Source organism: Mirounga leonina, unplaced genomic scaffold (genome assembly GCF_011800145.1).
Source record: "Mirounga leonina isolate KUSES-001 unplaced genomic scaffold, KU_Mleo_1.0 Mir_168, whole genome shotgun sequence".
Classification (NCBI taxonomy): Eukaryota; Metazoa; Chordata; class Mammalia; order Carnivora; family Phocidae; genus Mirounga; species Mirounga leonina.
In genome coordinates, this window is record NW_023270426.1 from 67,593,191 (window position 1) to 67,612,165 (window position 18,975).

The following is an 18,975-nucleotide window of genomic DNA, read 5'->3' on the forward strand; positions in this document are numbered from 1 at the left end:
AAGAAAAGAAAAGAAAAGAAAAGAAAAGAAAAGAAAAGAAAAGAAAAAAGAAACAATTTTCCAAAGAGGACATACAAATAGGCAACAGGTATATGAAAAGATGTTCAACATCACTAATTATTAGGAAAAGGCAAATCAAAACCACAATGAGATCGCACCTCACACCTGTTAGGATGGCTATTATCAAAAAGACAAAAAAATAACAAATGTTGAAGAGGATGTGGAGAAAAGGGAACCTTTGTGCACTGTTGAGGGAATGTAAATTGGCATAGCCACTATGGAACAGGTATGGAATTTCCTTTAAAAATTAAAATAGAACTACCATATGATCCAGCAATTCCATTTCTGTGTATTTATCTGAAGGAAAGGAAAATATTAACTCAAAAAGATACATGGACTGCCATATTTATTGCAGCATTATTTACAAAAGCCAAGACATGGAAACAACCTAAGCGTCCATCAACGTATGAATGGATAAAAAAATGTGATATATATTTATAATGGACCTTACATACATATTTATATATATGCACAGGTATAATTAAATATTATCCAGCCATAAAAAAAGAAAATCCTGCTATTTCTGATAATATAGATGGGCCTTGGTGGCTTTATGCTAAGTGAAATAAGACAGAGAAAAACAAATACTGTAAGATCTCACTTATATGTGGAATCAAAAACAAAACAAAGCAAAACAAACACCTCATAGATACAGAGAAGAGACTGGTGGTTGCCAGAGGAAGGGGGATAAGGGGTGGGCAGCATGGATAAAAGGAGTCAAAAGGTACAAACTTCCAGTTATAAAATAAATGTTGTGGATATAATGTACAACATGTTGTCTATAGTTACTGTATTGTATATTTGAAAGTTGCTATAAAAGTAAATTTTGAAAGTTCTCATCACAGGAAAAATTTATAACAGTGTTGTGATGGGTGTTAACTAGACTTACTGTGATTATATCACATATTTACAAGTGTCAAATTATTATGTATACCTAAACTAATATTATATGTTAATTATTTCACAGTAAAAAAAAAGCAATACATACACTGATTTGGACTCACCCATTTTATACCATCTTTATTCTATAATTTTAAAGTAACTTAATGAAAAACTATTTTATATTTTTTAAGAGATTAAGTGTATATAGAGATCTAAGTGGAATTACTTTATAATCCCTTTAAAATCAAACCATCCTCATTCATTTGGTAAAAAATATTAATTGTACAATTTTATATATATTTAATGGTAAACCAGATACCCTTACCCTATACAAAGGCTTATATTCCATATTCCATGGAATAATGAATTTAACTTAAATTCAACCAAAACAAAGTGACACTCTCTACTACCTCATAATCAGTAACCCTGAAGGAAACATTGAGTGACAATATTTAAAATTATTTTTGTTTTGGGGCACCTGGGTGGCTCAGTCATTAAGCATCTGCCTTCCGCTCAGGTCATGATCCCAGAGTCCTGGGATCGAGCCCTGCATCGGGCTCCCTGCTCCGCGGGAAGCCTGCTTCTCCCTCTCCCGCTCCCCCTGCTTGTGTTCTCTCTCTCGCTGTGTCTCTCTCTGTCAAATAAATAAATAATATCCTTAAAAAAATTATTTTTGTTTTTAAATGGAAAGCCCTTTCCAAATTGGGTCAGCATCCCAAAACAAATTTCGAACGTATTATTTGAGAAAATTTTAAAGCCTCTTTAAATTGTCACTGGAGGAAATAAGGATGCATAAATTTTCAAAGTTCTAAAAGGTGAATTGGCATTTATTCTGAGGAGTCCCTATGTTAAATTGTTTTATCATAAGTTTACATGTTATATATATTAGTAGACTTACTTCTTAGGTTTTCCTCATTCTATAGGTTTAATTAAGAACATCGACGTGGATGGAACTGGAGGGTATTATGCTGAGTGAAATAAGTCAATCAGAGAAAGACAATTATCATATGGTTTCACTCATATGTGGAATATAAGAAACAGGGCAGAGGACAGAAGGGGAAGGGAGGGAAAACAGAATGGGAAGAAATCAGAGAAGGAGACAAACCATGAGAGACTCTTAACCATAGGAAACAAACTGAGGGTTGCTGGAGGGGAGAGGGGGTGAGGGGATGAGGTAACTGGGTGATGGACATTAAGGAGGGCACATGATGTGAGGAACACTGGGTGTTATACACAACTGATGAGTTACTGAACATTACATATGAAACTAATGATGTACTATATGTTGGCTAATTGAATTTAAATAAAAAAAAAGAACATTAGATAATTATGTTGTCACCTAAAATAAATACTTAAATTTCAAAAAGGTTAGCAACACGTTTTACCCTCTGTCCTCTTTTTAATAAGGGTCCTTATTTCTAAGCATCCATGTTTTCATTTTCAGCATTTTAATTTACAAAAGCCACTAAGGGAGGTTTGTGTACAGAGAGCTTGTGTCCTTTTATAATGTTGACATTATATTTTAAATTTTTAATGGAGGTTTGCAGTAACTCAGTTTGAAAATTGGAAGAAATCAACACTCCACAAACTTAATCTTTCATTAACTCCTAAGGATGTCTATAGTTGCCAATATACGGTTAAATTTTCCTATTTACCTACTCAAACAGTTCCAGAAAAGGTCAGATTGAATTTATAACAGTGGTTGGGCTGCTGTCGATATCTATCACTAGAGGGATAAAATAGTCTTTGCAATGATTTTACAGCAAGCCAAGAAGAACAGTCAGAAATATTAATTATGACAGAAAGAGTGAGTGCTGTTAGATAATAGGTCTTAAAATGTCTTGGGGTCCTAGTTTTACTTAAGGAAATAAAAGGAAGAAAAGCAGGTGCACAAGGATGTTTTTCCTTAATGGAAAATTGTATTTTTTTTCTTTTCTTTCATAAATGTACCCATACCATAGTTGGTCAGACTAATCAATATTTAGACTAAACTTTTGCCTTGCAAATTCAATATTCTATTACTTTTAAACATTTGAATGTCTTAGAAAATTACATACACTAAGCTAGAGTGAGTAAAATAGAAAAGCAGTCACCATTTTGTCTGTTTTATTCCCCAACATGGACACCAGTCATACTTCTCCAATTAGCACAGGGTCTAACGTTGAGCAAGTGACATATTTCTTATGCCAGAAGGTTTATATATCAAATGAAGCTTTTGGACTAGGTGATATCTGTGATACTGTAAACTTTAAACCTGAACACACAGTTTCCTATTTACTTTCTATAGTGCTAAAAGTTAAAAGTCTCATAACTTTTCTATTTCTCTGATCAAAACTAATTGAAAACATAAAAACTTTTGAGTTGAAAAAGAAATCCTTCATTGCAGCAATGTAGTTCACTATTTGCAGTTTCTTTGATCTGTTTTAGAAAGAACATTTTATATTTAATGTGACACTTGCCTAGGTAATATCAAAACTAAATGTACTGTTTTCTTATACTCTAACAAATGAAGGAGATAAAGGACCATAAACTCTGAGAGACTCCATTACACCACAATACACTATACCCTTACCGGACTTAAATAAAGACTATTTCCTAAACAAGCAGCACTGGGACTTATTTTAATAAACAAGTACAGGCTTATTAGGAAGTTTTGCTTTTAACCCTTAATTAGCTTAACTAAAAATAACCCCCACCCCCAGGCCCTGCCCTTTCTTGTGCTTAAAAATTCCTAATTATACTACTTGGGAAACTATGCAATCACTTCTGTCATGGGGTTCCTTCTCTTGCAAATTAATACACTCAGCTTTGTGTGTATGTTTCGTTGTTGTTCTTGGTTTCCTTTTGTTCTTACCTTCAGTGTAAATTCTTACCTTACACTTTAACAGTATGAGGGTTCCACTGAGATTTCTTTAGGAGCCTCACTCACAAGTACTGTGCTACTTGTCAACAGAAAGTTAAACCTTAGCTTTCATGGGGGCTTTTTAGCTCAGGTTAGTTTTCTGGTGGTCCCAAGCCATGAGTCAGAAAATTACCATCTCCTGTGAGAATTTCTTTTAATTCTCTAAAGGATTTTTCATTTTTTTCCATAAAATTTGTTTTTTTAAAAAAACATTTTATTTATTTATCTGAAATAGAGAGAGAGAGGGAAAGCGTGTATGTGGGTGAGTGGGGGGGTTGCTGAGGGAGAGGGAGAAGCAGACTCCATGCTGAGCAGGGAGCTTGATGTGGGGCTCCATCCCAGGACCCTGAGATCACAACCTAAGCTGAAGGCAGACACTTAACTGACGGAGCCACCCAGATGCCCCTAAAATTTCAGTTTTGATTTGTTGTCTACCTGTGATTTGGGGGGAGAAGAGAGGCTATTGCAGCCTTTTTCAGGATTTGTGTTTTTCATTTGTAAAAGACAACCTTTCTGTGTCTGTTCTATGTGAAGCATGGTACTGCCAGGCTTTAAACAGTTATGCCCTCCTCCCTCACTGGAAACCATTTTAATTTGAATTATGGTTAGCCTTTTCAGTTGCTTAAAAATTGCCATTATGTGTATATTCTAGGAATAGCTAGCCAATGCAGTAAGCTATAACACAAAATGGGAGTAAATTAATACATCGGATTATAAAGTTTTGCAAAATCTTCAGGAGCTCTAATGTCAATTGGTTTACAGAGACTCTGAATACTTATGTATTTCTAGAACAATGTTTGGCTCTCTAAGGAAAATTTTGCTGTTTAGACAGCAATTTTAAAAAGGGGGTTTAGCCTGTTTAGTTGGTTATAAAATTAAAAGGAATGAAGGTTTTTTATGTTTTTTTATTATTATGTTCAGTTCATGTTTTTAAAGTGTTAATACGATTTTACATATACAAAAAGGGAAAAATTTTATATGATGTTTCAAATAAAGTGAATCACTTAAATTTGATAATATAATTTTGCCCTGGTTTTACCAGAGTATAAAAATGTAAGTGTGATCTATTTTGTATAATATTTACTTTACTATCCTACAGAAAGCATAATTAATGAAAATTTCCTAGTCTCTAAAATAAGTTTACTGGCCTTAGGCTACTTTACTTTCATAGATGTTTAAGATTAACCTAAAATTATATTAACAATGAAAAATGTAAATTAGGCATCCAATAAATTGAATTATAATATCCAATATCTTCATAAAACAGATTATTTCTGGTAGCTTCGGACATGGTAAAACTTACATGAAACTAGAGTTTCCCTAATAATATTACTTAGACCAAATGACATATTCTGTAGGATATTTTTTCTTTTTCTTTTTTTTTTTCCCCTAGCTACGTAAGTGCAAAACCTCATATTAAAGGTTTATTTACCTCAATTCCTTTTACAAATGCAACATGTCTGGCTTTCAGCAAAAAAACTGCAGGCATGTAGGATGGTTTTTAAATCAGCACTAAATCAATTGTTCTTTAGGGATGCCTTAAATCTAATTTCTGAGATACCTATTTGGCTTTGAAAACTTGTGAGATCTTATTGATTGAGTAGTTTTAATTAAAAAAACAAACAAACAAAATTCTTAAGATGGAGAGAAAAAGCATTTTGACTTATGCAATAGTTGTTCATTATATTTTTTCTTACATCTCAACTACTTTGTTCTTTTTAATTTGTTTTTAAAATTATCTTATTTTTTATTGTAGTAAGAACACTTACCATGAGATCTACCTTTTCAATAATTTGTTGAGTGTACAATATAGTACTGTTAACAATAGACACAATGTTGTATAGCCTATCTCTAGAACTTACTCCTCTTGTATGAGTAAAACTTTAGATCCAACAAACAGCAACTCCCCAACTCCTCCCCCCAGACCCTGAAAACCACCATTCTACTATCTATGACTCTGACTCCTTTAGGTACCTCATATAAGTGGAATCTTGCAGTATTTACCCTCTGTGACTGGCTAATTTCCCGGAGCATAATATCCTCCAGGTTAATACATGTTGTTGCATATGGCAGGATTTTCTTCATTTTTAAGACTGAACAATATTCTCATTGTATGTATATATCAAAGATTCTTTAGCTATACAGCTGTTGAAGAACCTTTAGGTTGTTGCTATTTGTTCGATACTATGGCTAATGCTGCAATGAACTGGAGAGTGCATAAATCTCTTTGATATCCTGATTTCAATTCTTTTAGGTATATATCCAAAACTGAGATTACTTGTTCATATGGTAGTTCTGTTTTTAATCTTTTGAGGCAACCCCATACTATTTTCCATAGTGGCTACACCATTTTACATTCCCACCAACGGAGCACAAGTGTTCTCTTTTCGTCACATCTTCACCACTTGTTATCTCTTGTCTTTTTGGTGATAACCATCATAACAGGTGCGAGGTGATCTCATTATGGTTTTGATTTGTGATTCCCTCATAATTAATAGCATTATCTCATGGTTCTTTTAATCTATAATTCTCTAATTGCATATGATGATATCTTTTCTTTTTTTAATATTTATTTATTTATATATTTATTTATTATTTATTTATTTATTTATTTGTTTTATGTTCAAAGGCACGTGTGGTGATGAGTACTGGGTGTTGTATGCAACTAATGAATTGTTGAACATTACATCAAAAACTAATGATGTATTATATGTTGGCTAGATGAGTATCTTTTCATAAGCTTATTTCTCATCTATAGATCTTCTTTAGTGACATGTCTGTTCAGGTCTTTTGTTTACTTATTAATTGGTTTATTCATTTTTTTTACTGTTCATTTTAAAGCATTCTTTGTGATTTTGGATAATTGTCCTTTGTCAGATATATCTTTTGCAAATATTTTCTCCCAACCTGTGGCTTATCTTCTCATTCTCTTGACTTGTATCCATTTCTAACCTTCACTGAAGCTGGGCATATTGGAGGCACGTGTGAATTAGGGTTATATCAAAGACTTGACTAAGTGCTCATTCTAGAATATTAATGTTAGTGTCAGATATGGTTCAATTTTAATCCCATATCTTCTACTTACTAAATGTATAACCTTCAGATTTTACTATTTAACCTACAGATTTACTATTTAACCTTTTAACATTATCTCGTCAAATGGTTTTTAATGAGAATGAAATAGCATATGTGTTATTAAAGCTCTGTCACAACATCAAGAATCTATGCAGATGCACTAAACTAATGGTATGGTATTAAAAGAACACATGAGGAATTCATTAAACAGTGCAATCTTAGCAGGTGCTCAGTCAGATCTCATAGAGACTGTAATACTGTTCAGGAACTATTATAATCATTCAGGCCACAGTACAGCCATGTGGCCATGGTTCCTTTATTGCTTTTGTAGCAATAGCTGTACATTATTTGCTGTTCTAGTGCTTCTCCTTCATCCTCTATTTGTATTGTTCAGCTTTGGATCTTGCCACTGCCTATACTCTATTTCTGCATGTTTTATGCAAAACTCTTCAAGACAGGACTGATTGGTTTGAAGAACTCATATACCAGCATTATTATTAGGCTCTGGACTCACCTATGGTTGGATGGCTTTGGGCCAGATATACTTTCCATGCCTACTCATCTGTTGTAAGAAAGACTGAGGCTTGTGCTCATCTTTTCAAGGAAAAAAATACTCTGAACTTTTTAAAAACTATTGAATTATACACACACACACACACACACACACACGGATTTCAAATATATAAACTTCAAATATATAAATTTTATATACAAATGTACTATTATTTTATGCCATAATACCTCTTAATATGTCAACCATACTGACTTTACATCTGAAATCAACAAACATGTCTCTTCCACAGGGGCTTTGTCTTTTTTTTTTTTTTTCTGGGAACATTCTTTCTAGATATTTTTATAGTTGATCTCATCTAGTAATTCCAGACTCGGCTTAAATATAGTTCCTAAAGCATTAGACTTTCCCTGGCCAACATCTAAGGTCACTTCCTACTCAATTACCAGGTTACCATGTTATCATGTGAAATAACCTATCTAAAATTGCTTTACTTTTCTCTTTGTTATTGTACTGGAATATAAGCCTCATTAAGGCCTGGACTATTTCTGTTTCATCACCCTGAATCACTATAGCACCATACATTGGCTAGGGCAGAGTAGATGCCTATTAGATGATTGGTTATTAGCAGACATTTAGGACAATATTCCCCTCTATCAGATAAAATATATCAAACACCTTGGTATTACACAAGTATAGAAAGTGGCCCTGACAAATGCTCTCCAAAATTTAATATATGAAAATGTCATTTATTTTTTTAGTTTCCTAAGACAGGACTTCTATATATTCTGTCAACGTGAGGAAGCTTTGTTGGCTGTTTGGTTTTCCAAACCTCTTGAATGCTTTCAAAACCCTGAAACTCTGCTAGTGTTGGAGTGGGAGTACCTCACAAACCACTGCACCCTCTAGCCCCCAAAAGCCTAGATTCTATGCTCCAGGGAACATCAAAAAACAAGAGTATGCTTTCATTTTCCAAAATCTAGAGAGATGTTTCCTTTTAAAGTTCCCATAGCTTGCCTCATGGTAACAGGTTACTGGATAAGGAAACCGCAAATTCTATAAAATAAACAAAGACATAGATTTATAGATATTAGTATTTTATTTTTTGTAGAAAAAGACAGTGACACAGAGTTATTTTTTCAGTATTTTTCATGACACCATACCTACAATTCCTTATTATGCATATATAGTAAAGACTGAAAAAATAAAAAATAGAATGAGGGAAAGTACAGAAAGAAAGAAATGTAGTAAGTTAAACTTTTGTATATTTTTCTCAGAGAGTTTTAACATTAAGTATTAAATTGCAAAGACATAAAATGTTATTTTATTCTTTCTAGTTTTCTCTGCTAACAGCAGAACTAAAACCTGAGATCACTTTACCTCATTCTGTAAATTCCGAAGTAGACTCTAATTTATAAGAATATTTTGCACAGGAAGATTCCTGAGAATATTTTTTCACACAGCCATGATAAAGTCTTCCTAGCGTAGTGTTGCAGGGGATTTCTATATTAACAGGTTTTGTGGTCAAAGATCTTGTTTTTAATGCAGGCATCAAAGAAAAGAATATGAACAAAGCAAAAAATTTGTACAAAATTGTAGCAAAAATGTTCCCTCAAAATCTGAAGAAAGTAGAAGTGAATGCAAACAAAAATGTGTAAACAGATTTGTAATAAATGTAATTTTTATTTGATATAAAGCCATAATTTAAAAAGATAAAAAATAAGAGCCTGTAGAGTGGAATATTTCTTGAAATAATGTTGACATGAATTTCAGGTGCTGGTAAAAATAAAGAATTTTTAATATTATGCTTCTGGAATTAAATTTAAAATTTACTTTTTGCTATACTTAAATCAATTTTTATTATTTCTCTAATGTTATCATTTTGGAATTATAAAAAGGGAATGTAATTAAACGGGATTAGTTTATATATGTATATAATTCTGTATTTTACTGGTTTATAGATAACTTGAAGTAAATTGGAAAAATATTTTAGAACAATATCAATTGAGAATACAAATAACAAAATCCATTCTGGGTAGATTAGTAAAATATGTTAGGTTGTCACAGATTCTTGGGGGAGGTTCAGAAAGTAGGAACTATGCCCAAACACACCATTTAGCACCAATGACACTGCTTCTGGGTACCAGCATTTCTGTTACTATAATCCATGAAGAATCAAGTCTTCATTACCACACTGACTGACTCCAAACCCAAATCTTGGTCAGTTGTATCTGACTGATGAAATCTAGGCCATAAACCTGCGCCTTACATATAGAGAAGTCTACAATTATAGGTTATCTGCCTTTTGTAATGGAAAATCAAGACATAAAATAAGGAGAGTTATAAAATGTTCACAATGTTGTGAAGCCACAAATAACAGATATATACTATCAAATTATGCTAGAGTTCATGTAACAAAACGGCTTCTTACAATGGATAATTTTGAATTAGATCATGATGGCTTGACTTCAAGGACAGATTTCTGAGACTGAGTTCAGTTTTCTAGCCAAATGTGACATGTAGAGTTGTCCTCATTATCAGGATTAGAACTAGGTTATAATTTTTTCTTCTTAAGTCCTGATGGACCAATTCCCTGTAGTAATTCTAATTTCCCCTGAAGAACCTTAAAACTTAAACTTTTCACTTAATACCCACTAGGATGGTTAGAATAAATAATCATATAATACATATTGGCAAGGATGTGGAGAAATGGACATCTCATATATTGCAGCTAGGAAAGTAAAATCATGTAGCCACTCTGAATGATGGTCTGGCAATTTCTCCAATAGTTAAATAAAGAGTTACCATACGACCCAAATAATTCTAAGTTATATACTCAAGAAAAATGAAATATATGTCTACACAAAACTTGCACAGGAATATTTACAGCAGCACCATTCAAAATAGGCAGAAAGTAGAAATGTCCAAAAACTGATAAATGGATAAACAAAATATGGTATATCCAAACAATGGAATATTATTTGGTCATAAAAATGCTACATGCTACAACATGGATGATCCTTGGAAATTTTCATGCTAAGTAAAAACAAAAACAAAACCCAAAAAAACAATTACAAAGGAGCACCTATTTATAATTCCATATATATGTAATGTCCAAAGTTAGGCAAATCTATAAAGGATATAACATATGACATGGCAACTATAGTTGATAACACTGTACTATATAATTGAGAATTGCTAAGAGAGTAGAACTTAAATATTCTCACCAAAAAAGGGAGAATACATGTATGAGTGTGTATGTGTGTGTGTGTGTGCATATACTTACACACACATAGTAGAGAAATATTTGTGTTCATGGATTGGAAGAATTATTACTGTTAAAATGTCAGCCTAAGGAAACAGAAACAAAAACTACTGGGACTACACCATAATAAAAAGCTTTTGCACAGTGGAAAACCACTGGTTGCTAAGCCATCAATCAAATGAAAAGGCAACCTACTGAATGGGAAAATATATTTGTAAATTATATATCCAGTAAGGGGTTAATTTTTAAAATACATAAAGAACTTAGATAACTCAATATCAAAGACAAACAACAAATGGGCAGAGGACACAAACAGACATGTTTCCACAGAAGACATACAGATGATCAGTTGACACATAGAAAGATCCGCAACATCATTCATCTGTCAGGGAAATGCAAATCAAAACCAAAAGGAGACATCACCTGACACCTGTCAGAATGGCTAGTATCAAAAGGACACAAAATAACAAGTGCAAGCAAGGATATGGAGCAAAAGGAACCCCTGTGCACTGTTGGAGGAGATGTACACTGGAGCAGCCACTCTGGAAAGCAATATGGAGTTTTCTCAAAAAATTAAAAAGAGAAATACCATGTGATCCAGTAATTCCACTACTGGGTATTTACTCAAAGGAAACAAAACCACTAATTTGAAAAGATGTATGCACCTTTATGTTTATTGCAACAATAACCAAGCTATGGAAGCAACCCAGGTGTCCGTTGACAGATGAATAAAGATGATGTGGTGTGTGTGTGTGTGTGTGTGTGTGTACATTTATACATATATATAAGGAATATAACTCAGCCATGAAAATGAATGAATCTTGTTCTTTGGACAACATAGGTAGACCTAGAACGTATTATGCTACGTGAAATAAGACAGAAACAAATACTATATGATTGCACTTATACATGGGATCCAAAACACAAATGAATAAACAAAAAGCATAAAAAGGCCCTTATGTATAGAGAACAAATTGATGGTTGCCAAGGAAGGTAGTAAGGGTGGGGAGATGGGCAAGATGGGTAAAAAGGAGAAGGAGATACAGGCTTCCAGTTAAGGAATGAATAAGTCAAGCGAATAAAAGTTATGGCATAGGGAATGTAATCAACAATACTGTAATAGCATTGTATGGTGACAAATGGTAGCTACACTGGTGATGAGCATAACATTATGTATAAACTTGTTAAATCACTATGTTGTACACCTGAAACTAATGTAACATTTTCTGTCTACCTATATATAATACATATACATGTGTATATGTACATACATACATATAAATATAAACATATATAATTTAAATGAACATTAAAGATAAACTGAGAAGCTCTGTGGTAGCAAAATAATAGGATTCCAAAGATGCCCATGTCCTAATTCCAAGAAAACACAGTATGTTAGTTTACCTGGCAAGGGAGAATTAGGGTTGCAGATGGAAATGAGGTTGCTTATCAGTTTATTTTGAGTTGAAGAGATTATTTTAGGTTATCCAGGTTGGCTCAATGCAGTTGAAACACTGCTTATAAATGGAGGACAGAGGCAGACATGAAAGAATCCAAGATGGCAGCGTGAGAGGGACCCAGCCTGGAATTAACTGGATTGGAAGACAGAAGGGTCACAAGGAATGGGGGCAGCCTGTAGAAGCTGGAAAAGTCCAGAAAATGGATTCTCCCCTGGACCCTCCACAATGAAATGCAACCCTGCTGACATCCTGATTTTAACTCAGTGAGGCCAATATTGGTTCTCTCTCCTCCAGAACTGTGAGCTAATAAATTTGTGTTATTTTAAGCCACACAGCAAATACGATGGTTGCTTCCACATAAATAGCAAATGTCATATGACAGTGGAGCAATGTTTACAAATTTTTTGGAACAATTTTAACCCAAAAATTATAATCCAATTGTGGTGAATTTATTGAAACAACAGAGATGAAATATGATGAAACTATTCAAAAAAAGGTATACATGAGAAAGTCTCAAAGAAAGCCCTTGAGTGGATTTCAGCCAACAACAAAATAAACCCAAGTAAGATAATTACAAGTGAAAAGCTGTGATAAACTAAACAGACAACTGATAATGAGCAATTAGAACAATCTCCACAGAACTTGAGTCTAAACAGCGAAGTATTATAGAAAGAAACTACATCTTAAATACCGTAACTCTTAAAAAATAAAATGAATATAACTGTCCAACAGGAGGCAGGAGGGGAGAGGAAAGAGAAATTAATAGCAGGAAGTAAAAGTGTACTTATCTTTCATTTTCCACAATCATTTTATGTTTATTTTTAGCTGTTTTCTGACTCAAGATATGGTTTATTTGGTGAATATTCCATGTGCACCAAAAAGGAAATATTTTCCACTATTGGGTGAGGTACTCTCTAAATGTCAGTAATATCCAGCTGGTTTATGGTGCTGTCAGGTCTTCTAGATTGATTATTTCTCTAGTAGTTCTGTTAGTTACTGCAAGAAGAGTGTTGTAGGTCTCAGTGAAAACAATGCATTTGTCTCCTCTTTCTACTAAGTCCATGTGTGCCTCATGTATTTTAAAGTGCTTTTAGATTATTTTATTATGATTTTAGATTATTTTAGATTATTATGTCTTTTTAGTGAATTGACTTCTTTTTTATTATATAATATCCCTTATTCTTGATAATTTTCTTTGATCTATGGTCTGTCATTTGATGCAATTTTATTTCTGCCTGAAGAACTTTGTATAGCAATTAAAAAAACAAAACAGGTTTTCTTGCAAAGGATTCTCCTAGTTTCCTTTAATCTGGGAATGTGTTCACCTTCATTCTTAAAAAATATTTTCATTGGATATAGATTTCTGGGCTGACAGTTTACTTCAGCTCTTTAAACATGTTGTGGTACGTCCTTTTGGCCTCTGTAGTCTTGGAAGAGAAATATACTGTCATTTGCATTGTTGTTAGCTTGTAAATTTTCCTCTAGCTGCTTTCAGTATTTTTTCTTTGTCTCTAATTTTAGAAGTTTCTGATACTCTCAGTGTCCATTTCTTTGCATATTATTGAAAGAGGTCATCGAAGACATGACTGCCACTTGACCTGAGAGCTGGACCTGGACAATCAAGAGGATCTTCACCCCCACCCCTGTCTTTGGAATGTATGTTCTGCCCGCTGTTTCCATGGTAGGAGTTGGTTTCAAGTATGCAAACTTGAGAGAGTAATGTGCTACTGAGACCATCTAGACTGTGTATGTGACCTGAACCCTGTTAAAGTCTCCATATGAACTCTTAAGATCCTGATGGGTTGTGGCTTCCCGAAACAAGCCTTGTATGTTATTTTCCTTCTGTATTAAACCTATCACCTATCAATCTGGAGTGATCTTCCTCTTTGTTCTGTTTTTGCCCTCGGTGTATGGGAACTGATTTCGTATTTCACCTGGGAAACTCCTAAGGTTGCCTGTCAACGTGTATATACAGTTTGGGGTTCATTGAACTTTTTGAATCTATATATTTATATATTTGACCAAATTTGGGGATTTTGCAGGCTTTTTTTAACTTTTTGACTTTTTTTAACTTTTTGACTTTTTTTAACTTTTATTTTTCTATTGAAATTTTTCTCAACTTCTATGAGGGGTGGTCCCTCAAAGGAACCTGATACACTGTTCATATTTTTCAATCTTTTCTTTTTTGGTCAGACTGGATACTTTAGATTTATTGCTAAGTTCCCTGACTCTTACTTTTGTCATCTCCAACCTGCTCTTGAATCCAAAACAGTGAAGGAGTTTTGTTTTTTTATTACTTTTTGTTCTAAAATTTCCATTTGATTTTTAAATAATTTTTCCGTTCTTTATATCATTTATTACCTTGCTGAGACTTTCTGTCTTTCCATTCATTTTACAGGTGTTTGTCCTTATTTATTGGAACATTTTTACAAAGTGTTGCTTTAAAGTTTTTCTCAAATGTAATGCCTGTTGTCTCAAATTTGATTCTGTTGGTGATCTTTTTCCATGTGAGTTGTTATTTTTCTGAGTACTTTTTTATGCCAACCAATTTTGGATTGTCTGATTTTCATTTGAATAGTATGAGACTATGTCTTGTTTAAATCCTATAGAGTATGTTGGTATTTTTGTTATTTTGATAGAAAATCAACCTAGTTGGTTAATTAAGACTAAGTTCAGTGGGTCATGGCTTCAATAGTTTGTTTGTTTGTTTTTTTCAAATCTTTGCAGGGCTATTCAGAGTTATCTTTTCTGTGCCCTACCCACTGTCTAATCTGGGGTCTTGGCAGTGGTCTAGCTCATGACTCAGTTTCCAATGTCTGTGCATGTTGTTTAAATCAGATTCACATATGCATATCTTAGAGGTGAGCTCAGGAGTTCATATACAACTCTAGGGTGTTGCTTTCTAAGTCTGTCTCCCTCCATAATCCCCTTTGTACTTTGTGGTACCTGGCGCTTTTTTTTTTTTTTTATCCTTTGGCCAGAAGTCTGCCCCTTTATTTTCTAGATCTTCTATGAACTCATATCTGTGCTTGTGACTCAAGAGACAAGACGCCGGGGTGGGGGTGGGGGGATCCTGATAACTATAGAGGTTTGTCTTATCCTATTGGGACCATGGTCCTCTGATTAGAGTAAGTTTCCCTACCTTAGATTGTCAGATAATCCAGCAGCCCCTTTCACTCCTGCTCCTACTGCTACACCATACTCTTGTTTGGGTGCCAACATATAGGAGAACAGAGAAAAGGTAAACCATTGAGGATTCCTCCTACTTGCTGTGAATGTTAAGAGACCCTTTTCCCTCAAGCCAAAACTAGAGGGCTTATCCTTGGCTATTCCTGGTCAGGGTCCTTGCCCATTTCTAGGTTTCAAGCTGCACTAAGTGAAAATCAGGGTACACCAGTAGGGGGAAAATGACAAACTTAACACTCTTTGGGTGATATTTTGAATTTTGATCTTACTCTTCAATGTACCTGCTACTGTTTACTTTTCAGAGCCCTCAAATAGCTGTTCCATGAATTCTGCCCAGGTATTATATAGCTGTATTCCACCATCTCTCTTACTGAATATTATTATTATGTTCAGTTCCAGGGCACCTGAGGGGCTCAGTTGGTTGAGTGTCCGACTTGGTCTCCACTCAGGTCATGAATTCATGGGTCTTGGGATTGAGCCCTGTGTCATGCTCCATGCTCAGTGGGAAGTCTGCTTGAAGATTCTCTCCCTCTGCCTCTCCCCCAACTCTCACATGCTCACATGTGCTCTCTCTCTAAAATAAATAAATCTTGGAACGCCTGGGTGGCTCAGTTGGTTGGGTGGCTTAGTTGGTTGAGCCGCTGCCTTTGGCTCAGGTCATGATCCCAGGGTCCTGGGATCGAGTCCTGCATCAGGCTCCTTGCTTAGCTGGGAGCCTGCTTCTCCCTCTGCTTGTATTCTTTCTGACATAAATAAAATCTTAAAAAAAAATAAGATAAATAAAATAAGATAAATAAATCTTAAAAAATATGTCCAACTTCATATTAAAATTGCCTTATTAACTTATATGCTGAAGTCAAATGCCTCTGGCTTATGAGAGCATTTTGTGCATATCTTTTCCTAATTCCACATTCACTGATCTCATGTTAGTAGCTTGGATTCAGCTGTAGTAAGAGTATTTGAACAATGAAAATTATCAAATGCTACTGGAAACTTCCCCCAACCCCATAGTTAATTAAACATTTACCAAAACAACACTGCTTATGCTCAAGAACAGGAATTTTTACTTCATAGGAAAATGATTTTATAGAATATTTCAAAGATGGCAAAGGTTAACAAAAGGTAGATTAGGGCATAGTTCTATCATATATTAAATATATTCGTTCTTCTGGCAATACAATATAATCTACCGTTATAGAATCTGTCTGTAATTTCTGAAACACTGCCTAGCATTTTCAGAAACGCTGTCAAATTTTGATTGGAAATAAATTAAAATTATACAAATAAGTTGTAGCTTACATAGCTAAAACCATGGCTGTTTTCTTCAAAGACTCGATTGATCGCTCTAGGAGTAAGGTTTGCAAATATTGCTTATAGAGCCTGTAGATATAATTTATATGCTATATCCAACTATAAATCTAAATTGGGAAAAATTATTGCAGCATCTGCAGGAAATTTCTTTCCAAGTAACATTTAAGTAGAAGATCTTATGAACATGGTTTACATGAATCACCTTGAGGGAAAGGTGATTGTATTTTTTCAAGGTTTTAAGGGTTCTTTTTAAGGGGTTCCTCATGTAGGTAGTTACCAAAACATGTCTGCCCCTTAATGTAGTTAGAAATTAATTGGAAGAAAGCAAGAGGGTGGTGCATAATAGTTCTATATTGAGAAGCAGGGAATGATGGATGGCTCTCATCCAAGATATATTTGCTCTGGTGATTTTATCATTGTACCACAATTCAAGTTATGGTCTTCATGTGGAAGAGTCAGAAACCCAATTTCATCAAAACAAGTATGGGTCTTCTACCTGAGGAACAGTTATATCAACAAACCTGAAGACTGGCATATGAGAACAGAATACTAACCATATTTTATCATAGCACATGAACCCAGCTACACAAATAGGCAGGCCTACATAGAATGCCAAGTCATAATCAGAAAATTATTAATTTTAATCAAATGAATTTACAAATGGCATCAGTTCTAAAAGAATCTATTCATTTCTACAACAGGATTTATTTAGTCATTGAAGCTATAATTATTGATATCAGTGGGTGAGCTAACCAGTGCTGGCTCCACTGAGCTTGTTTGGGAATTCACTATCCCAAATCTATTGGCTAGGGCTGCTATTGGGACTCATCTGATCTGACAACTTTATCTGATATTCATACTGAAGCATTTGCTCCTTTATATTACTGTTTTTAGAAATACCACATTTTATTTTTATCAAGATTAAAATGAAAGTATTTCTACATACACACACATCTAAATTCTCAGGGAGAAATAACAAGCCTATTTATATGAGGGTTTTTCTAATTTTTTAAAAAATTAATGACGTCAAAAGCTTGTAAGCAGAACATGCTGGGTCTATGACTAGTATACAGAAAATGCTGTAATAGACTTATTTATATTTCTTTCTCTCACCCCTACCTCCAAAAACATTTGATGCAGTTAATAGGTAGAGATATAGCAAAATATAAAATTCAACAAAATAAAACAATCATCTTTGGTAATGTGACAGTTGTGGTTGTGTGGATGCATTCTGTTTCTGAACATAAAAATGTAATGAAATTAAAATTTTAATTTTTTCCCTTTATAAGTTTTTATTTAAATGAGATTAAAATTTTAAAAATACATTAAAGCTCAAAAGACAATACTCAAGTGCCAGAAATTAATCCTACCAAATAAACACTACTCACTAACTGAGGAAAACAGAAAGAAAGCCTGGTGTCTGGCAGGTGTTAAAGCAGTGAGAAAATGTTATTTGGTAGCAAAGGACTAGCTTTTCATAGTAAAGATAACATGATTAATCACTTAATATAGATTGCTGACCATAGGGTGTAAGGACCTCTTATAAAAACCCAGATCATATTCCTTTTCACATGATAGGTAGTTAATTTGAACAGAAATTGTTTCAATTTTTATAAAACTTTATTGAAAAACATAAGAAATAGCTTATAAATATTAGTGAAAAACATTTTTCTACACTGTAGTCTCAGTAATATAACCCTCTGATTTCCAAATATATACCAGGCAAGAATTCAGTTGCTTTGCTTTAAGGAATTATGGACATCCCCAAGTGAAGACGAAGAAATTCTCATTGCTCTACCTCTAACCTCATCTAAGACAACTTCATTTCTCAGGTTCTTCACTTGAAATATTCTATTTTCATAAATGACACACTGGACCAAATGGACTTCACAGATATATTCAGAACATTCCATCCCAAAGCAACAGAATACACATTCTTCTCTACTTCCCATGGAACATTCTCCAGAACAGATTACATCCTAGGTCACAAATCAGGTCTCAACTGGTACCAAAAGATTGGGATCATTCCCTGTGTATTTTCAGACCACAATGCTTTGAAACTAGGACTCAATCACAAGAGGAAAGTCAGAAAGAACTCAAATACATGGAGGCTAAAGAGCATCCTACTAAAGAATAAATGGGTCAACCAGGAAATTAAAGAAGATTAAAAAAATTCATGGAAACAAATGAAAATGAAAACATAACTGTTCAAAATCTTTGGGATGCAGCAAAGGCAGTCCTAAGAGGAAAGAGTATAGCAAAACAAGCCTTTCTCAAGAAACAAGAAAGGTCTCAAATACACAACCTAACCCTACACCTGAAG

The 18,975-nt window shown here is 34.0% G+C and overlaps 1 long non-coding RNA gene across 2 annotated transcripts in view; it reads left to right on the forward strand.

Annotated features, from left to right (window-relative positions):
- The window catches only part of LOC118017045, a 119,974-nt gene extending 105,764 nt beyond the window's left edge, over positions 1-14,210 (forward strand). For both annotated transcript variants that reach the window (XR_004681038.1, XR_004681039.1), the window contains exon 6: positions 13,677-14,210. This is a non-coding gene — a long non-coding RNA (uncharacterized LOC118017045). The remainder of the gene's footprint in view (positions 1-13,676) is intronic.
- Positions 14,211-18,975: the final 4,765 nt, after the last annotated feature.